General features: G+C 37.7%; 1 protein-coding gene across 7 annotated transcripts in view; it reads right to left on the bottom strand.

The window, feature by feature from the left end:
- Positions 1–23,327, bottom strand: part of LOC138758575 (EVI5-like protein) — a 424,266-nt gene that overhangs the window by 400,141 nt on the left and 798 nt on the right. The gene's annotated exons all lie outside the window — the stretch shown is intronic.

Raw genomic sequence — 23,327 nt, forward strand, 5'->3', positions numbered from 1 at the left:
TGTTAGCTTTTGCTATTTAGAGGGATGCAAGTGTGAAAGGGGCTTGTAAATTGGGTAAAAACTTTATATAAAAATCCCACTGCTAAAGTTGTGACCTATGGACAAATTTCTTCTGCTTTTCCATTGACTAGATCAAGTAGACAGGATGTCCTTTATCTGCAGCTTTGTTTGTTTTAGCAATTGAACCTTTAGTAGAGTTAGTAAGACAAGATTCTAATATTAAAAAGTTGTTCAAGAGGAACACAAGATTAATTTATTTGCTGATGTTTTGGTTTATATGACAGATCCTATAAATTCTTTGCACCAATTATATACGAGATTAAAAGAATATGGTGAAATATCAGGTTATAAGATTGATTGGGACAAAAGTGAAATTATGCCCTTGGTTAACAATATTAATAATTGGATAGAATTTATAAGGTTTAGAGTTGGTCATATACATACATACATTTTAAAACATATCTTATTTGAAATACAGAAGAAATATTGAAGATCTCTTGGAGAATGTAAGCACCTTTCACAATTAGGTATTAATTGAATTGACATCATAAAACGTTTACAATTGGGGGCGTGACAAGATGGTGTAGAAGAAAGACGTGTATTCCACTTTTCCCCAGCTGGATCATTAAATACCCGGTTTTTAAAAAGTATAAAAGTGGTTAAAAATAAGATTTACAGTTATTTAAATAACAGTGATTTATGACGGCATCCAATGTGAAAAAATTTAAACCTCAGCTTCAGAAAAAAAAATATAAAAGTGCGGAAGAATTGAGGCCTACCTGCATAGCTGAATCCACAGAGTCGTCATTGGGAGTCTCCAAGCCTCAGAGGACTGCAGCCCGTTTGAGTCTGACTCTGGCGCCGATCCTGCCTCCACAAGATGGCGCCGACACATTGGTGAGCTCGGCCATTGCCGACCTGCGTTCATGTGAAGTCGTGCACGATAAGGGGACCCATGAACCCGCGACCTTGCTAGGTCCAGTGGCATGCAGTGAAGCATCGGAGTACGCTCTTCCGCATCTGACTGCTTTGCCTAGCCTACATGGGGCATCATGGGTCTGAGAACTGCTGAAGAAAGTGTGGGCTGTGGGGGAGCCTGAACACCGGTGTCCCGAAGGGGTCAGGGTGCCGGCGTCGGGTGTCCAGACCCACAGCCATTCAGCCAAGGGACCTACGATGACTGAGGAAGAAGAGGAACTTCCTTATTGAAATTCATCTCGGAGGAGGACCTTGCAGTTAAAGGAGGTGGATCTCAAAGAGTGGAAGTGGAATCTGGACTGGATTCAGTGTTTACTGCTTTGGAAGGGATTGCTTGTCAAATGCATTAATATGTCAAAACAAATATCAATTCAAGTGAATCAAGAATTTATGGAGATGAAAATAAAAATGAATACCTTGTGTGATGAAATGTCAACAGTGAAACAGGAAATGACTGTAGTTACCAATGATATCAATAGATGTAGAAAATCAGTTGATACTGTGCAAGATAACTTTAAGAAAATTGAAACAGCTTTTTCTGAGTGTCATAGAAAATGAGATTTAATGAAGAAGATTGATTTGTTGGAAAATCAAAGTCGAAGGAATAATGTGAAAATAGTTGGTCTCCCAGAGGACATTGAAGGTGCTGACCCTATAAAAAATTTTAAGCACTGGATCCCAGAGGTGCTGGGTAAAGAACTTTTCTCTGAAGGTTTGGAATTGGATCGGGCTCATAGAGCTCTGAGAAGAAAACCACTTCCAGGACAAACACCGAGAGCAGTTTTGATTCGTTGTTTAAAATATCAAGATAGAGAAATTATTTTACGTATGGCGGTGCAGAAAGCACAACAGAATCGATCTCCATTAATAGTTCAAAATAACAGTGTTTTTTAATGCTGATTTGAGCCAAGAGGTTATTAGAAGATGACGAGAATTTAATACAGCCAAAGTTGTTTTGTGGCGAAAAGGCTACAAGTTTCCTTTTCGTTATCCTGCAATTTTGAAGGAAATTTTCAATCTCAATTTTTTGAGAATGATCATGATGCTTTGGTTTTTGCTAATTCTTTGCTGGAATTGCGAAGAAATTGGCGTTCTCCTCAGTTGTCTCCGGAGGAGGGTAACTGGACATGGGAATGGAAAGAATGGAAAGAAGTGTTGACATAAAGTCTTCTTGATGTTGAAGATCCGGAGCAATCGTTGGGCTTGGAATCATTGGGCTGAATATATGGACTATATTAATATATATCTTGCTGGGGGTGGGGGGGGGGGGGTGGATGACACTGAAAACTTTGATAGTCATCTACCACTAGTGGGTTTACCACACCCAGATTTTTAGGGTATTACTACCTTTGTGTCGTTTCTTTTGTGTTTTTGTGTTTTTCTTGAGGGTTTTTTTAAATTATAGAGGGAAGCATTATTTTATAGTGTGTAAATATATTAGTAGTTAAAAAAGATGTCTAAATTGAATTTTGCAACTTTTAATGTTCAGGGGTTAAATAATCTAATTAAGAGAATATTGGCTTATATAGAAAAAATGAAAATTGATATTGCTTTTTTACAAGAAACACATTTGACTGAAAAAGAACATTTAAAATGGAAAAGAGATTGGGTTGGTCATGTTTTTTCTTCTTTTAATTCTAAGGGAAGAGGAGTAGCGATTTTGATTCATAAAAATTTACCATTTGAATTGGAATCTTCAGAGGGGTATGCTGGCAGAGTATTAAGAGTGAACTGTAAAATTTTTGCTGAATCTTGGACTTTGCTGAATCTTTATGGCCCTAATATAGATGACGAGCGGTTTATTTCAGAAGCTTTTTTATTGTTAACTCAAACTCATGAAAATGTTTTAATTGGTGGTGATTTTAACTGTGTTCTCGACCCTTTATTGGGCAGAAATCCAAAAAGTATAAGAATATCAAAGATGGCAACACAAATTAATGCGTTAATGAAAGATTTTAATTTGGTGGATATTTGGAAAAAAGTTTATCATACAGAGAAAGATTTCTCTTTTTATTCTTCAAGACATGATTCATTTTCTAGAATTGATATATTTTTGGTATCAGCGCATTTACAAGGTAGAGTACTACGAGCTGAATATAAAAGTAGAGTTAGATCATTCATTATTACTTTTTTCCTGTGTAAGTTTAGAGGTAGTACGTCTGTCGTTTAGATGGAGGTTTAATGCAATGTTATTGAAAAAAACCAGAGTTTGTTACTTTTGTTAAAGAGCAGACTTCTTTATTTTTCACTGAAAATGTTAATTCTGTGGATAGTCATTTTGTAATATGGGATGCTTTAAAAGCTTATTTGAGAGGGCAGATCATTAGTTATTCTACGAAAGTTAAGAAACAATATATGGCAGAAAATTTAGAGTTAGAAAATAAGATTGCTGAGTTAACGAAAGATTTTCAGAAAGGTGTAACAGAAGATAAAAAGTTGCATTAGCGAGGTTGAAATTACATTATAATACTTTACAAACTTATAAGTTTGTGCTTAATTAATTGATCATAATAACAACGTTATTATGAGTTGGGGGAAAGAGCTCATAAGGTACTTGCTTGGCAATTGAAAGCCAAACAGACATCTTGGACTATTGATGCTGTATAGAAGAAAGTTACTTACTAACCTCAGGAAATCAATGACCAGTTTTATTCATTTTATTTGAAATTATATACTTCTGAGGAGAAACAGGATAATGGTTCTATTGATTCTTACTTATCTAAATTAAAGTTACTGGTATGAGATGGAAATGATGTTCAGGAATTAGAATCTCCATTTATGGATTTTGAAATTAAGGAAGCTATTCAGGAAATGCCTAATGGAAAGTCCCCAGGGGATGATGGATTCCCTGTGGAATTTGATAAACTCTTTAATGATGATTTTTCTAATGAATTTGGAGAAATGTTGAATCAAGTTACTGAAGATCAGAAGTTACCAGAATCATGTTCAAGTGCCTTAACTGTCATTCCAAAAAAAGATAGAGATTCATTAAAAGTGTCTTCATATAGACCTCTCTCTTTATTAAATGTAGATTATAAAATTATAGTGAAAGTATTAGCTAATAGCTTGCTAAATATTTACCCAAATTGGTATACGTTGATCAAACAGGTTTTATTAAGAATAGAAATGCATCAGACAATATATTTTGATTAATTACTTTGGTCAGCACATATCAAAAGCAACCTAAGGTGGTTGATGAGATGCAGAAAAAGCTTTTGATAGGGTTGAGAGGGATTTTTTATTTAAAGCGTAAGAGAAATTTAAATTTGGCCCTTTTTTTATTGGTTGGGTTAAGGCTATATATACGAACCTGATTGCTAGGGTGGTGACAAATGGACAGATTTCTTCACCATTTAAATTGACTCGTTCAACTTGACGAGGCTGCCCATTGTCACCAGCCTTATTTGCATTGGCTACTGAACTGTTAGCTCAGGCTATTGGACAAAATGAAGAAATTAGAGGGTTAAGAATGAAGAATATAAAATTAATTTATTTGCAGACAATGTGTTGGTATATTTGACAGAACTGGAACTGTCGTTGAAACAATTGCAAGAGTGTTTGCTGAAATTTGGAGAAATATCAGGATATAAAGTTAATTGCGATAAAAGTGAAATTTTACCATTTGGAGTGGGAGGGAGATTATTCTGAATTTAAAACAATTACAAAATTAAGGTGGCAAGTAAAATTAAATATTTAGGTGTGTTTTTGGATACGAATTATCAATCATTACATCAATTAAATTATGTACCTATATTAAGACGGATTAAAGCAGGTTTGATTAAGTGGAAAGATCTTCCATTAACTTTGATTGTCTGGGTTAATTTATTAAAATGAATACTTTTTCCTCGAATTCAATATTTATTTAAGACATTACCTTGTTTACTTTTTAAGGGCTTTTTTCAAGATTTGAATAAAGCAGTGTGAGTGCTTTTATGGAAAAGTAAATTAGCCCAAATGGCATTGCATAGACTTACATGGAAGTACACAATGGGCAGGCTAAAATTACCACATTTTCAAAATTATTATGAAGTGTCCCAGTTGAAGTTTATTAGTAGATTGATTAATTTGGATCAGCCTCCGACCTGGGCTAAAGTGGAAATGGTGTGTATATCTAGGGTTGAAATACATGAATTTATATTTCGTTGGAACTTGATTTTATTACAGCAATATGATATGCTGATATTGAAACATTTGTTAAAGATCTGGATTTTAAAAAAACAGGGTGTTAGGGTTGAAAGATAAATTATCAATTTTAACTCCATTGTATAACAATCAGCTCATTCCTTTTTCAATGTTTAATAATCATTTAAAGATTTGGGATTCTAAAGGTATAAAGACAATACAAGATTATTTTGAAGAGGGGCAATTTCTTTCTTTTAATCAATTGAGAGAAAGATTTGAGATACCTGTAAATTCTTTGTTTGTGCATTATCAACTTAGAGTTTTGATAAAAGATAATTATGGTAGAGAGATGATTTTACCTACTTTGTCGAGATTTGAATCTTTGATTTCCTCTATACCGATAAAGGGTTATATTTCAGTTATGTATAATTTGTTATAAGATAGTATGGATAAACCAGATTGGGAGAAATCTAAACTTAAATGGGAGAGTGATTTAGTATTTATTTTTCCCGAAGATAATTGGGTGAATATGTGTCAGGACAATGTAATTAAATTGACTAATGTATGATATGGAATGGTTAATTATAATTTTTTTACATCAATTATATTTGATCCTGGAAAAGTTTAACAAAAATATGGATTTAGTAATTCGGATTCTTGTTTTAGATGTGGCTCATGTAATGGAACTTTTCTACATGCTGTTTGGAATTGTGTTAAAGTTCAATCATTTTGGCAAGAAATTAAAGTAGTTTAGGAGAAATTATATAATTTTATATTACCGTTAGATCCAACAATTTTCTTGTTGGGAAATTTGTATTCATTAAGGGGAATGGGATTGGATAAAATTCAAATTGCTTTTGTATGTTTGGTGTTATCAGTAGCATGTAAATCTGTTGCCAGTACTTGGAAAGATGATACTAAGATTAATATAGCACGTTGGCATAATGAATTGAAAGTATGTATTGTTATGGAAAAAATTACTTATAATTTACATGATAATTATTCTTTCTTTGTTAGTAAGTGGTCTCCATATTTGAAATATATGCATTTAGATATACTTTGAAATGTTATTAACATTTACAATATTTTCTTTATATATATTTTTTCTCTCCCCTTAAGAGAATTGGCTGTAGGGGTGGGAGGGTGGGATGGGTGTTAATGTAAAATTTTCTTTGATTATTTCTATACTGTATTGCACCCATGTACCTGTAATCTTTTAAATAAATTTTTGAAAAAAAAATTATAATAAAATGTTTGGAACTGGAGCCAGGATGGCCTTCTGCAAAATGCTCACAGAAAGGTCACTTCTGGGTTTTGTTTATCTAATAAGAACAGATGGGAGCAGAAGAAATACTCCTGTGGTTTGCTGAAGATGGTGGGGGTTTTGCAAGTGAGTCACATGGGCATTCTGAGAGAGGGAGGGAGGGAGGGAGGGAGAACGAGAACACAAGTTATCTCAGTCACCGAACAGTGCAATCCAGGAAGAACCGATGAAAAGTTCCAAAAAACAGTGGATGGCTGGAAGTGCTATCTGATGTTTCTCTTGGAATAAGAAAAACTGAAGGGGCTCTTTCATAACCTGAAAGAAAGAGGTTACCATCTGAAAAACCCTGATGGGGCAAGTTTGATCAGCGAGACTTTGATGTGACTAATGGTGGTACCTCAGTTGTGGAAATCCTGGAACAACAAATATCTCTCTGGAAACCCTACAAGAGCCTTCCTGAGCGGTAAACATTTACCTTTCAAGCACCAAGCCTGGTGATCTTTATACATGTTAAATCCTGTGCACAGTATGGTGATTGCCTACAACCAGAGAATTTGGAAGAAGGAGAAATGAGATTGAACTGTGAAGCAAAGAACTTTTCTTAAATCCACACACACTCATTACATACACGTGCGCTTTGAATTAGAAGGAGGTAATTTGGGTTAGTATAGAGTTAAGTTAAAGTTTGATTCTATTTTCATGTTTGAAGTTGATTAAAAATAACTTTTGTTTTAAAAACCACTTGTCTTGGTGAATGTCTATTGCTGCTGGGTTTTGGGGTCCTTTGGGCTATAACAATATTCAGTGTAGGGAATTTGCTTGATTTAAGTGGCCCAATGATGGAATTATATATTTAGGGATTAAGCTTGATAATGATTTAAATAATCTAAATAATTTGAATTACTTACCCTAACCTAATAAAAGTTAAAATGATTTAAATAGGTGGAATGATTTGCCTACAACTTTAGTAGGTAGAGTGAATTGTATTAAAATGAATATTTTTCTAAGGGTTCAATATCTGTTTCATTCAATTCTTTGTTGGATCCCTCAAAAATTCTTTAAGGATCTACATTTGAGTATTAGGAAGTTTTTGTGGAAAGGAAAGATGGCAAGAGTTTGTTTGGAAAAATTGACTTGGAAATTTGAATTAAGAACTTTGCAACTTCCTCATTTTAAGAATTATTATAGACATTTATTAATAGGATATTTGATTTAGATAAACTTTCAGCTTGAGTTAAAATAGAATCAAGTAAAATAGGAGAAGATTCCATTCAGAATTTTATTTATAAATTGAATTTAAATTTGTTTACAGGAATAAGAGATACACCTATTCTGTGACAGTTGATTGAATTATGGAATAAAATAAATTATGAAATAGGTGGAAAAGGTTTGATCTATGAATAATCAATTTTTGAGGATTTGGAGTCAAATTTGGAGTCAAATTTATTATATCTTTCCTTCATTCATTGAAAAGTAATGTCCCCAATAGTACCTTTTTTGTTAGGGCTTTCTTGGTTGACAAGTTAGGCTATAATTTGACATTACCTAGGCAGAATGAATTAGAATTATTGATAAGTAAGGGTTGTACAAATGTTTATTTCAGAGATGTACAAATTACTTTGAAAAGTTGTTCCCATAAATCAAGACTGAGATGGGAGATTGAGTTGAATAGATGAATTAATGAAAATTAATGGATGCAACTATGACAAAAACATGACAAAAAATTAATGTTATATGCCCACATTGTCTACATCAATTATACTCAACTCCTTAAAAAAATTTAATCCAGCACTATCAGATTTATGTTTTACATTTGATCAGGAAGTTGGTTAATTTTTTCATTCTACTTGGTAGTGTTCTAAAGTAAGGCCTTTCTGGTTAGAGGTTAAATTATTTTGAAGAAAATATTAAGGGTTAAACTCCCACAGGACCCGATGTTATTTTTGTTGGATTATATTGAAGTGGTTAGTTCTAAATTAAGATTAACTATTTGTGACAGATTATGTTGTATATTGTATATAGATATGTTTTAAAGGAGATAAATAGTAGTTTTTTTTTAAATTAGGTCACGAAAAGATAGAAACACTTCACAACACAGATCTCATTTAAAATGCCAGAGTTCTTCTCAAGCCAGACAGTTCAGGTTCCAAGTGCCTTTTCAAAAACTTTGAAGAATGCCTGAAGATACTTTACAAGAAGGTGTTAATTGGACATGCTATAGAGTATGTGGTGGCCACATACTGGGCCCACAACATGTATCAAATTGAATTTTTATGATTGGCTTTAGCGGTTTCTTCGAAGTGCTTGGCCATTACTTGGAAATCAGGTATGGATTTAGGGATGGAGAGGTGGAATGGTGAATTATGTTGAGAAATTAACATAATTTATATAATGAATATTTTTTCTTCAAAATATGGACCCTATCTTTACAGAATGTTGGTTTGAAAATGAGAAGGACTCTTGAAAGCCCATCCCATTGGTAACCCTTAACTCCATTATTGTTTGTATAGAGAATTATATTTCTTTTTGGCATTCTCCTAGTTTCTTTTTCTTTTCATTCTTAGGTTGGTGAGTGCATGTGGGGAAGGAAGGAGGATGGGAGGGATTTGTGTTTTTTATTTTTTCTCCTACCACATTTGTACTTGTGGTTTTATTGACTATGTATATATGAATGTGGTTTTTTTTTTTAATTTTTTAATAAAATGTTCAAAAAAGAAATAAAGTAGATGATCTTATAGTCCAGCTACAGATTGGCAGGTATGATGTTGTGGCCACCACGTAGTCGTTGCTAAAGGATGGATATTATTAGGAGCTTAATATCCAAGGATACACAGTGTATCAAGATGATAGGCAGGTGAGCAGGGAGACTGGGGTAGCTCTGTTTGTCAGGACCAACGTCAAATCATTAAAAAGAGGTGACATTGGATCAGAAGGTATAGAATTATTGTGAGTGGAGTTGAGAAATTCCAAGGGTAAAATAAATGTTGGCAGTTATATACAGACCTCTAAACAGTAACCAGGATGTGGGTAACAAATTTCAACAGCAAACAGAAAAGGTACTTCAGAAGGGCATCATTATGGTAGTAATGGGGAATTTAAACATGCAAGTAGATTAGGAAAACCAAGTTGGGATTGGATCTCGAGGGAATTTACAGAATGCCTACAAGATGGCATCTCAGGACATCTTGTGGATGAGCCGACCAGGGAAATGGTTTTGGGTTTTGAGTAATGAACCAGAGTTATTGAAGGAGCTGAAGGCACAAAGATAGGGAATGAGAACAGTTTAAAAGGTGTACAGAAGGGAACGAAGAAGGTCATGAGGAAAGAAAAGATAAACTTTGAAAGGAGGCTAACAAATAATATCAAAAGGATGCTAAATTTATTTTAAAGTACACTAAGAATTTTTTTTTAAAAGTCGAGAGGAGATACAAAACTGATAGAAAATTATGCTATATAAATTATAATGGGATACAAGGAGATGGGAAAGGAAATGAATGAGTGTCCCGCATCAGTCTTCACTATGAAGACATTAGCAGTAGACCGGACTTTGAAAGGGCATCAGGGGTGAGTGCAGTCATGATCACCAGAATGAAGGTATTTGGGAGGTCTAAGGGTAGATATCTCCCAGACCAGATGGAATGCACCCTCAGAATGCCCCAATCTCTATAGCAGCAAGGTTCAAGAGGATTGGAAAATTACAAAGGTCACTTCACTATTTAAAAAGGGAGGGAGGCAGCAGAAAGGAAATTATAGACCTGTTAACCTAACATCGATGGTTGAAAATTTTGGAGTCTACTGTCAAGGATGAGGTTACAAAATAACTGGAGGTACACGACAAGAGAGGCCAAAGTCCTCATGGAAAATCTAACAAACCTACTACAATTTTTTGAGGAAACTATTTGCAGGCTAGACAAAGGACATGCAGTGGATATTGCATCTTTGGACTTCCAAATAACGTGACAAGGTGTCATACATGAGGCTGCTTCACAAAATGAGAGCCCATACAATGCTGGAAAGATACTAGCATGGGTAGAGAATTGGCTAATCAGCACGAATAAGGGGATCCTATTCTGGTTGGCTAATGGTGGTGTTTCATAAATGTCAGTGTTGGGGCCACTTCTTTATATGATTTATGTTTATGATTTGCATTGTGGAATAGCTTTGTGCCGAGGTTTGCAGGGCAAATAGCGAAGAGAAAACAGTGAGGCAGCAGAGAGACAGATATTGGAGAATGGGCAAAGAAATTACAAATGAAATACAATATTAGAATGTGTACAGTGAAGAGGAGAAGGATAAAGGTCATGAGAAGGCTGCATGTATAAACTGAAATCAAAGATTTGTACGTGATACAAATTTTCTCAGGTGTACTTATTTGAATGCAAGGAGTTTTGTTAATAAGGCTGATGAGCATGGGCATGGATTGATGCATAGGAGTGTGTAGAGCTCGTCGAAAGAACCAAAGACTTGTTGATCCAAACCAAGGCTTTTATTAGCAAAGGACAGGAGCTCTTCACAGGGGGCCGACCAGTCCGGAATGATCCGACCTGGCTAGGGACACAACCCTTTAAGGCCCAGACAGTAGGCGTGGCTAAGCTCTCAGCCAATCGCTGTAAGCACAGTCTAGATACTGTAACTATATACACTATATACATTGGTGATAGGTCTGTACTTTCACACAGTGAAACTCCATTATAACGCGATCATTAGGGTCCAAAAAATGTCATCACAAAGAAAGCGGGGTCGTGCTAAATCGGTGTTACTTACATATACTTGTTCAACCTGCCTCATCTCCATTTCGGCCAAATTCCTATCCTACCTAGCCACACTCCAGCTCCCTTTAGAAGCAGTCCTTCGGCAGTTGTACAAATTGAGGGAGCTGGCCACATGCTGGAAGAGAGCATACTGCCACTGGGAACAGCCTGGCCATGCTGCGCCTGCACAACAGTGCTTTCTGCACTGGCTGCTTTGGACCAACCCAGGTCTCAGCTTCAACCAGCGGCTGCCAGTGTGCACGTCTCTTGGTGTTGGGTGTCAGCTGCTGAAGGCCAGATGGTGTACTTCAGGTGCCAAGCAGATAGCGCAGGCTGATCAGCAGGTCCAATGACTCATCATGTTATATCCAAATTTTCGCTAAATTGGGACGCGTTAAATCTGGGTTTCACTATAGTACTTAGTTGCTGGAGGGGCAGGACTGGCAGCCTACATTCCAAGGCTCCATTGCTTCAGACATAACAGAGGAGGGATGAAAGGGGGTGCAGTGCCATTGCTAGTCAGGGAAATTATCTCAGCTGTGTGGTCAGGATAGCCAGGAAGGTTTGTCTACAGAGGCCATATGGGTGGAGTTGAGGAACAGGAATGGTGTGAGCACACTAATAGGGTCGTATTATAGACCACCCTATAGTCAGAGAGAATTGGAGAGAGATAGCAGACCCATGGAAGAAGCAGAAAGTTCAGATAATAGGAGATTTAAACATTCCAAATAGGGTGAAAGGACTAGATGGCTTGAAGTATGTGAAATGTGTTGAGGAAAGTTTTCTAAATCAATATATAAAATACCAATGAGAGAGGATGCAGTACTTGATCTCCTATTAGGAGACAGATGTACAAGTCCAGTGACCATAATGTCATTAGCTTTAGCTAATTATGGAAAAGGAATCCCTCAGGTTGGGATTCTAAATTGGAGAAAGGCAAATTCCGTGGAAATGAGAAAGTATCTGGAAAGAGTGGATTGGGATATTTTGTTTTCTAGCAAGAGTGTGTTAAATAAATGGATGGCCTTTTAAGGTGAAATCTTGAGAGTGTAGAGTTTGCAAGTTCCTATACCAATACTCATCAAAGCTACAGGGAAGATCAAAGTTACAACACGCAAAGAAGAAAGACAAGCATCACGAACATTTCACGATATCACATAACCATTAGTAGGCACAATTTCCAAAGTTTGTTCCTGTAGTAAACCAGGTGTTATATTTTTATTCAATTCCAGGATCTGGGCACCATAATTAAGCCCCGGATCTCTTACTCATTCACCATATGCTCTTGTGAAAGTGTTGGGAAGAGATTTTCTTTAACCTCTGGTGTTTCTGGTAAAGATGCTCCCACAATGCTATCTAGATTTAGACCGCGACATAGAAGCAGAAATAGGCTATTCAGCCCATCAAGTCTACCCCGCCATTCAGTCATGAGCTGATCCATTTTCCCCACTCAGCTCCACTGACAAGCCTTTTTTCCAAAACTGTGATACCCTGGCTAATCAAGAATCTATCAATCTCTTCCTTAAATACACCCAACGACCTGGCCTACAGCAATAAATTCCACAGATTTACCACCCTCCGGCTAAAAAATATTTCTCCGTATCTCTGTTCTAAGTATATGCCCTTTAATCCTGAAGTTGAGCCCTCTTTTTCAAGACTCTCCCACCATGGGAAAAAAAAACTTTCTCCATGCCATCCGTGCCTTTTAACATTCAAAATGTTTCAATGAGATCACCTCTCATTCTCCCAAATTCAATGAGCACAGGCCAAGAGCTGTCGAACACTCCTCATATAATGTTTTCATTCCCAGAATCATCCTCGCGAACCTCCTCTGAACACTCTCCAATGTAAGCACCTCCTTTCTTCCTTGTGAGCCAAAAACTGCTCGATACACCAGGAGAAATCTCACCAGTGCCTTATAAAGCTTCAACATCACATCACTGACGGTTCCACTTGATTTGCTGAGGAGTTTGAATGCAATTGAACATTATGCAATCATCAGAAAATATCCCATTTCAATCTAATGATGGGACAAAACAGCTAAATCTGGATGGGTGAAGGACCTCGTCCTGAGGTTCTCCTGCAGTAACCTTCTGCATTTGGGATAATTATCTTCTTTTGTGCAGGGCATGACTACAACCACTGAATTGTTTTCAGTTTTTACCAGGGTGCCTTAGGACATTTAGAGGTATACAGCATTGATTCAGGGCCTTCATGCCAACCATGTGATTTACACCAATCCTATTTGCCTGCACTAATTTCATAGTCATATTCCTCCAAGCCTTGCTCAAATACCTGTGCAGATGCCTTTTAAATGCTATTTCTATTCTGCCTCCATGATCTACTACCAGCTGCTCTTTGTGAAAAGAGCCCAACCTTTTAACCTGCTAATTCTCAATTTAAATCTGCAGGTTTTAGAAAAACCTGGTCATCTACAATATCCAAGCCACTCACATTTTTTACACCTCTGTCAGGTCTTCTCTCAGCCTCTAACAGTAAGGAAAAACTAATCTAATCTCTCCTTTTGACTCAAGCTTCAAAACCAGGCAACTTCTTTGTGAATCTTCTTTGCACCCTACAACCAGAAATGCACACAATACTCCAAGTCCAACCTAACCATTAGATTGTACAGTGGAAAAATTTAAGACATTAGTGAGGCTAAGTATGTGCTGTTCTGGGCACCTAACTAGAGGAAGGATAGAAAAAGTGCAGAGAACATTTACTAGGATGTCATCGGGTCTTCAGGAGTTGAGTTAAAGGGAAAAATTAAACATGTTAGGACTTTATTCCTTGCAGTGAAGAAGATTGAGGGGAGATTTGATAGAGATTTACAAGATTATGAGAGGTATAGACAAAGTGGATGCAAGAAGGCTTTTTCCACTTAGATTGAGGGAGATAAATACAAGAGATCATAGTTTTAAGATGAAGAGGAAAGGTTCGGGGGAACATTAGGGGAAAGTTCTTCACTCAGAGTGGTGGGAGTGTGGAATAAGCTGCCATCTCACGTGGTGAAAGCAGGCTAAAATCGAATGTTTCTTTGAATATTTTATTTTAGTTTTCACAGACTTACAAAGTCTGCATCTACATACTCAAAGTCCGTATTTGACCCCACCCACCCCCCAGTGAATGCATTCTCGATCCCAAAGATCATGGGGCACGATCTGTCATCAAAACCTGTAATGAAAAGAAATAACGGTAGCAACGCCATTCGAAACACTAAAAAGAAAGAACCAAAAGAAAATAGGACCTGAAAAGGGCAGGTGCGTCATCTGCGCCAAGTCCTATTTCCATAATCACACCTCCAGTCTTACCGTGATAATTTAACCTTGTCCCTATTTTTAAAAAAATGTGGTGGGGGGAAATCAATCTATCTGAGTACCAGTGTAAGGCTGGCATACTCTAACGAGCATCCTCCATAATTTACATGTGATTTTCTCCGGGGGAATGCAACTCTGCATTTCCATATTCCATTGTGTGGTATTTAATTGGGATTGGATGTCCATGAAACCACTATACACTTCCTGGCTACTGACAAAGCGACCGTCACAAATGAAGCTTAGAATGTAGTCAGTCTAAACTGCACTTCTCCAATATCCCCAAAGAGGACAGCTCTGGATCATGTGGAAATCAGTAATTTTTTTTTTCTAAGAATGTCCCCAAGGCCTTCAAAAAAAAAAGGTCTCAACACAGCCAGGTAGAGTAGATAAAAGTTCCCACCTCCGACCACATCTGAAACACATTTCTGAAATCCCTGACTTTGATTTATGTATTGTGTGTTTTAATAAATTGGATGTACATGGATGGGAGCAGCCTGGAGAGATAGAATGGGAGCAGGTCAATGGGACTAGGGAGATGATGGTCAGCATAGACTAGAGGGGAAAAATGGCCTGTTTGTGTTGTGTGGTTCTAACATGACATGTCAGCTCTTGTATTCAGTGACTCAGCTGATGAAGACAAGCATATCACACATTATCTTCACCCCACTCATCTACTGAGGGGGAGAGGTGATTACTTCCATAAAAGTGTATTTGTACCTTACAGTCTCTGTTCAACAACACTCCCTAATATCCTATAATGTTTTTTAATACAATTTAATTTTAATTATACAATAAGTCCTCTGGTCCATGAAAGCAATGCTGTCCAGTTAACTCATTTTTTGGAAAAAAAAGTGTTGGAAACATGAGCACTGGAGAATACCCACATAGGCCACAGGGAGGATGTACAACCTCCTTACAGACAGCAGTGAATTCCAACCTCTATCACTGGCACTGTAACAGCGCTGCAAAATAGCATTCACTCTATGAACTGCCCTGGAGTAAATTCCCAAAATTCAGCACTTCACATTTGTCCAAATTAATCTGCCATTTTGCTTTGCCTGCTTTCCCATTCATAACTTGACAACTTTCATCGCCTCCCAATTCAACCATCAATTTTGGTGTGAGTTGTTTCACTCAGTTAAATATTGCTTTAATATCGAGGGTGTACATTCTCGTCTCACCTCTGAATTCAGCTATATTGAAGTATGGAGGCAAGACTTTAAAATCCCAAATGTGACTTTTTGAGCAAGTTATTGATAAGTGAGTGCTGTTTAATGATAGTGTGAATGAGAGCTTCCACTGCTGCTACAGCCTTGCTTCAGGTTAGAGGGAGGAGGTTTAAAGGAAATCAGAGGGTACAATTTTCAGACAAATAGTTACGTAACTGGTATCTGATATGAGCTCCCATAGGAGGTGGAGATGACAATAACAGCATTCGAGAGTGATGAGTTGGCCAATTTTGCTATAATTAATTGGATTTGATATTTAATAGAATACTACTTTAAGCATCAAGATGTTCTAAACTGTGGAATCCATACGTCCTGCTGCATTGGGTCTTTTTTTTCTTTCTTCTTTGGCTTGGCTTCGCAGACGAAGATTTATGGAGGGGTATGTCCACGTCTGCTGCAGGCTCGTTGGTGACTGACAAGTCCGATGCGGGACAGGCAGGCACGGTTGCAAGGGAAAATTGGTTGGTTGGTTGGGGTTGGGTCACATTCTATTAAATCCACACAGTAGACAAGGCAAATTTCTTTAAAATACAAAATGCAATTGCTAGTGATTTTCACATGCAAGATAAGAATAAAATGTTGAATACTGCATGTTTAGTCTACCATTTATTCACTAAAAAAATCATTTTACCAGAGACCTAGTGGTGAAGGTGCATAGTTCTATGCAAGTGGTGACTCAAATGGGAGAGGTGTTGAAGTGATTGAGCATGCTTGCCTTCATTGGGGAGGGTATCGAGTACAAAAGATGTCATCATACAGCGTACAAGGCATTTGCAAGACCACACCGGGTAGTTCTGGTCACCCAGCCATAGGAAGGCTATCAATAAGATAGAAGGATGAAATGGAGATTCACCATTGCTGAGACTAGAATTATAAAAAGAGGCTGGATAAGCTGGGATTTTTTCCCCTTGGTTTACACAGTCATGAAGGATATGGACAAAATGAACTGAAGTTCAAGCCATTCATATCGGGACAAACTTCTAGAGAAGTTCATTACAACATTCAAAAGACATTTGGACAGATGCAAGGCTATGGACCAAATGTAGACAAATGGGACTATCCTGGAATGCCAATGGACAATTTGGGCCAAAAGGCCTGTTTCCTGCTGTATGACTTCATTTAATTTTTTTCTTTTTTTTTTTAAATGTAAAAAGGCCTGTTCCTTGCTCTATGAATTTTTTAATTTATTTTTGGTGCTTCAAATGACAAAAATAAATGAAAAGAAGGTCTGTATGACTCTTTTGTGCCACTTCATACATTCCAGTGTAAAGTTAGAGTTGTTTGTAACAATCATCCTAAATTTAAACCAAGATATTAGCTATATTTTGTGAGGCGACAAAGGTCTGGAGCTGTACTGAACGAGAAGAAATCTGACACAAAAGCATAAAAACAGTAAAAAAAAAAATGCTGGGAAATCCAGAAAGGCAAGTTGAGAGCTGGGAGAAACAAAATTTGGATGGATAAGGAAGATGACAACCACATCACCTTTGAATTTAACATTCAATACTTAATAATAAAATAAATTAGGTTTCCCACAATTGGTTTCAATTCTAAACCTTCAGATCAAATTATCAGTTCAAAGGAAAATCCCTGTTATCCTGAATTCAAGAAAATGGCTAAACAATCCCAAATAAGACATGGTTAAAACCAGCAGGTTTAAAATTGGCATGCCTCGCCATTAGTTCTCCATTCACGCTGTCTCAAGCAACCAGAAAACTCTCATCCAACATCTATCAATCCCTGTAGGTGCTGGATCCCAGGGGTTTTACTGTACTTTACGGAAGGGGCCTTCAGATATGGAAGAAAGAGTGAAGAAAGTTACTCTGTATTGGGATTCAAAAATGTGGAGAGGTTTCAAATTTTTGCTTTAGTGCAGAAATAACTGGGCAGCAAAGCTATTACAGCGCCAGCAACCTGGGTTTGAATCTGGCACTGTCTGCAAGGAGTTTGTTCTCTTTCTCTGGGTGCTCTGGCTTCCTCCCACCCTCCAAAATAGGTTTATTTTTTAAAACTGTTATTTATTAATCATGATAAATCATATAATAAAGATACAAACAAAACATAAAACATACATATTTTTACCCCCATGCCTAACCCACCCACCCCTCCCAACCCCCCTCTAAACTACCCCAAAAAGAAGAAAAAAGGAAAGGAGATCAATTAATATAAAACTCTTCTACTATCTGCCATGGTTCGGAGCCACACCAATGTGTGAGAAAAAGATTAATAACTCAACCCTATATATTCCAAATACGAGCTCTAGGATTTAACAAATTATTACGTAAATTATGTTATCTTTTCCAATGGTATACAAGACCTAATTTTAAAATGCCATCGATGAATACTCAAAATTAGTTTCATTTTTCCAAGTAATTACCAAACATTTTCTAGCCAGAGCTAGAGCCAATCTCAAAAGAAATTTGAAATTTATTTAATTTTAACTCCAAGCTCAATTTCTTAATATAACCCAATAAAAATGCCAAAGGGTCAAGTGAAATTTTCAATTTAAAAATAGATTCTAAAAGTTCCTTAAATCTAACCCAAAAAGGTTTCACCATTTCACATTACCAAGTAGAATGTAAAAAAGAACCAACTTCCTTATGAGATCTAAAACATAAATCAGAAGAGAAACTTGTATTTCCTTAATTTCTCCAGAGTTAAGTTGAATTGATGAAGAAAATTATAGTGAATCTCTACCTTACATTTACAACTTTAGTCATATTATCCTCACACAAGTTCATCCAACCATCCTGAGAAATAGATGCGGACAAATCTTTTTCCCATTTTAATTAAGATTTATAAACAACGGGCTTAATCATTTTATTCTGCAATAAAGCATACATCTCAGATATAAATCCTTTTTTACCACAATCAGTAAGTAAAATTTCAAATTTAGACCGCCTTGGTAGCCATAACATACGCCCAAAATTATCCAATAATGCTTTAACTTGATAGTAAGAAAAAGAGTATTCAGAGTTATTTCATATTTCTCTTTCATTCTTTGAAACAAAATATTCATAACAAGCTTCCACCAGTTTAATACCTTTCTGTTCCCTCAACTTCAAAAGTTGATTATTAAGAGTAAAAAGAAAAATCTCATTTTGAAACAAAGGAGTTTTAGCCAAATTTTTACTTTTGGGTACCTATAATTTCATTCTTATTATTCCATAATCCATTAAAATGTTTCAACACAGGCAAATTATAATTATTTAATAACTGAGAACTGCAACTATAAATAAACTGATCCATCCTCTTCTCGCCAATCTGAGATCATTCAATATTAGCCCATCTCAAAGGGTTATCCACTTCAAACAGCTTGTTAATAAATTTCAACTGTGCTAATTCAATAATTCTGAAAATTAGGAACTTACAAAAGGTTATAGGTTAATTAGTCAACACGGGTTTAAATTTAAGAAAAATAAACTAATAACTCATTTTTTTAAAACATTAAAACAAGAGCTTTTGGCAAAGGTGAAGCTTTTAAAATAAATATTGCACACACGCAACAAAATAACTAGAATTTCATAGGTCCTCCTCTCCCAAAATTAATTGAAAACTCCACAAAAGTTGTTAAAGGCTAGGCTACTGATAAAAAACAAAGATCACACAAACACCATTCACAGTTCATAATGGGGTATTTGTAACAAATTGTTTCTGCATGTAATTTATGCAACAATTTTGTTTCCATCAGTAACAGCCTTGTTCTTATTGAAATCATTCTTTCCAAGAGAACAGACTGTATCCCTGCTCTCCTTTTCTTATTGCAGTCTACATACTGCACACCAAAGGCAATCTCAGAACAATAAATTCAGAATGGCACAGTGAGGAGCAGATTGCATGCCTTTCCTCTGGAGAAGCCATGCCTCAAAGTTCTCCTGGCCCAGCCCGAGCTTCCTGACCTCTGCGGTCACTCCACTTGCCCAACCTTCCTACCACACACCCCATATTAGAGACCCTCTACTGTGGAATGGGCCGGCCACAGCGAGGACGAGATTCTGCCATGTGCTGCTCGCTCCGCTGCTCTGCGGGGACTGCTCCTCCAGTCTCCACCTCTCTTCCCTCTCCCCATCACACAATGCGGGCTGTAACCATATTGGGACCCCCCCCCCCCCCACCCCAGTCTGACTACGGGGATACAGTGCCCCAGGTCAGCTTCAGGAGTGCTGTTATCTCCTTCAGCCAACATATTTTGGCAAGGCACACACGTCAAAAGGCTGCACGTGCCTCGTGAGCCACAGTTTGGCCACCTCTGATCTTGTAATTACAACCTCCAACCCAAACAGAAAAAGAAAACTAAACATTTTGAAGCAAATTACAGTTTCTCTTATGTGCCCCTGTGATCTGTACATTGGAAAAAAAAATCACTGATTGTGAATTGCACCAAGAGATCTACAGCTAAACTTGGGACTGCTCTACTTTCGAGATCATTTGCCCTGTTGACCAGAATATTTTTTGGAATTGAGTACTTCATCCTGTGAAGAGCAACCTGAGTGCTGGCACTGCTTGGAGGCAACATTCAATTTGCTCTCACAGCTCTTTCTTATTCCAATCACCTAATCCATTCCACCCCCTATTCCTATTGTCAAACAAGTTAAGAGGAATATCTCAACTCTGACAATGCCAAACAAAATAAGCCCATGAATGACTGTAGTATGAAGACATACATTTACACAAGCAGGTTATTGTGTATGCATGCACGTTCAAATGCACAAACAAATCACTCAAAATCACGTGCCACCCAAGTGAAGCTCACCAACACAACATCCCCAGGTTCAAGCCTCTGATGCAGGTTCCCATCCCAGGCCTGGCAGGTCCATGGACACCAGCAATGCTGAATCCCACTGCTCCCTTGTCACCACCATCCCTCCCTACACCCTCACACTTCTCCCTATTCATCATCCCACTCTATTCCTTTGAGTCCCTTTCTTCCCACTCCCCTGACCCCCAAAACCCCCAACCTTATCTCTCCTCTTGGACCCCTACTCCAACCCCTGCCACATCTTCATTATACCCCCTGAACTGTCTCTATCCTCAAGGACCCTCACCCCATGTCCTCTTCACTCTGCTACCATCGGGATAAAGGTACAGGAGCCTAAAGACAAGCACTCAGCAGCACAAGGACAGCTTCTTCCCCGCTGCCATCAAATTCTTGAATGATCAATGAACCTTATATTGCCTTTGTAGTGCGCGTCGAAATAATCAAAGACTTGTTGATCCAAACCAAGGCTTTTATTAACTAGAAGATTGGAGCATATCACATGTAGGTCGACCAGTCCAGAATGACTTGGTCAGGCTCGGAGGAACCCTTTAAGACCTGCCAGTAGGTGTGGCTACACTCTCAGCCAATCACAGTCATCCTTCACTACAATCTGTACATATACACATTGATGATAGAATCTGTACTATCACAGCCTTACTTTGACTTTTCATGCAGTATTTTTCATTCATTTTTTGGCAAGGTGATTCATATTAATGTTTCCACTGTGATGTTGCCACAAAATAACAAATTTTGTGACTTGTTCATGACAGTTGATTCTGACCTTACGAGACTGTATGGCTACTGCACCATTTTCTGCAAAAGTTCCTGGGCTTCTGCTCTACGCCACGGGTTTCAGCATTACCGCTTCTTAGAACATGGGGAATACCAATCAATAGTTGGGGAGCAACCACGAATGGGTGAACAAGTCTCGTTCTTGAAAAGCAAGAAGAGTGGAAGAGAAAAAACAAGGTAAAGAGATAAGTGTGGAATATCAGATAGAGAAGCAGCTATATGGAAGAGAAAGGAGAAACTCAAGAGGGAGGGTGTCAAAGTGACAAGTGGATACACAGAGGGAGTCCAAGGATAAAGACGCTGCCAAGATAGCATCCATGCATGTGTATTAAGCAGTCTGTCAAGACCGCATAATTGCAGATGTACAACAAGCACCACACATTTCAAGAATTCACATAGAGGCATCCTCAGTCCTCAGAGCTGTAGTAGAAGGAATACTTGGGTAGGATTAATAACAGGATGAAGCAAAGTCGAAGAGCAGAAAAGCTCATGTCTTTGGGCTGAAAAGAGGATGCCAAATATAATTTTCAAATTTGAAATATTTTAATTCAATTAAGACATTTCAGATTTATTTTCAGAGTACATACATGACAACACACATACAACCCTGAGATTCTTATTTCCTGCAGGTCGAGCAGAATTACTACTTATTGCGAGTGCAAAAGAGGAGACAAGCTGGAGGCAGTAAAAGATAGATTTAAAATTCCTGTTGGGAAACTAAGCTACACAAAGGGATCATCCTGTGAAACAAACGAGAGACAATAAGAGAGGCAAAAGGCACAATAACATTGAGAGAGAAAAACAAGCACTTTTAAATTTAGCTCCAGATTAGAATTGACTAAACAGATGAAAGCATTGGTCTGAATGGCATTCTAATACACAATTTCCCCCTCAATACATAACGAGAGAATCAGGATCAGCATTTCTCAGACCCTTTCAACATCAGTTCCATTAATTAGGTTCATTCCATCATGTGATCAGAACAGGGTTGTTGCTCCGTGCAATTATCAGGCCCGACAGAACAGGATCAGCACTGTTTGCAGGAGCAATTGGTCATGAGTGCCAGGGTGGCACGGTGGGCATAGCAGTTAGCACAACGCCAGCGATCAGAATCGGGGTTCGAATCGCACACTGTAAGGAGTTTGTATGTTCTCTCCGTGTCTGCACAGGTTTTCCCCGAGGGCTCCTGTTTCCTCCCACCGTTTGAAATGTATTGGGGGTGTAGGTAAATGTGCTGTAAATTGGGCAGCACGGACCCGTGGGCCGAAATGGCCTGTATACCATGCTGCATGTCTAAATTTAAAACTTAATGGATGAAGGGTATTAATCATCTTCAATGGGAGACTAATAATCTTTTAACATGCAATGCCACTGAACGTCCAGTCACCCACATCAACGTGAAGGACGTGACGAAGCAGAAATGTCGCCATGTATCTATAATCGGGTAATAGACTGGATATTCTGGAGAAAATCATGACCTTCCAAGACCTTTTGCAAATCCAACATACATCCAGAGCAAGACATGTCACTTCCTTGGATCCGTGCACCTCAAATAACATTCAAAAAGTTCAAGCAGCTCAAAGATCAAATGAATTCAACCACAAAAAAAATATATTGTCTCCAATCAACCACATCACTGGTCCAAAATCAAACACAGAAAGAAGCCATGCTGGCTAGTTGGATGTCAGGAGCAAGAAAATCAGTGTCCTCCCTAATGAGAAAGACAGGGCAGCATCTGCAGGGTAGACCACCATTAGGAGGTTTTCAAACTTTCTTTCCACTTGCATACCACCTAGGTAATTCCTATGCCATAGTTGCCCTGTGATCAGTAAGGGATTAGGGACACTGTTTTGATCATGCCTAATTGACTCATAATATGTACGGTTTCATAACTCCAAAGGAAATGGCCCACTGACATACCACTTTAAGTAATCCCCTGCATTTATGGCATAGGGATTACTTAAGGTGGTATGTGGGTGAAAAGAAAATGTTTGAAAACCACTGCTAGGGCAACCCGGATTGAAACCCGGGATGATTCAAACATTCCCTGCCAAATAATAGCAAACCACCATGCTCTCTCTGCCAATTACCATCCCCCAACCACCATCTTCTACT

Source organism: Narcine bancroftii, chromosome 3 (assembly GCF_036971445.1).
Source record: "Narcine bancroftii isolate sNarBan1 chromosome 3, sNarBan1.hap1, whole genome shotgun sequence".
Lineage (NCBI taxonomy): Eukaryota > Metazoa > Chordata > Chondrichthyes > Torpediniformes > Narcinidae > Narcine > Narcine bancroftii.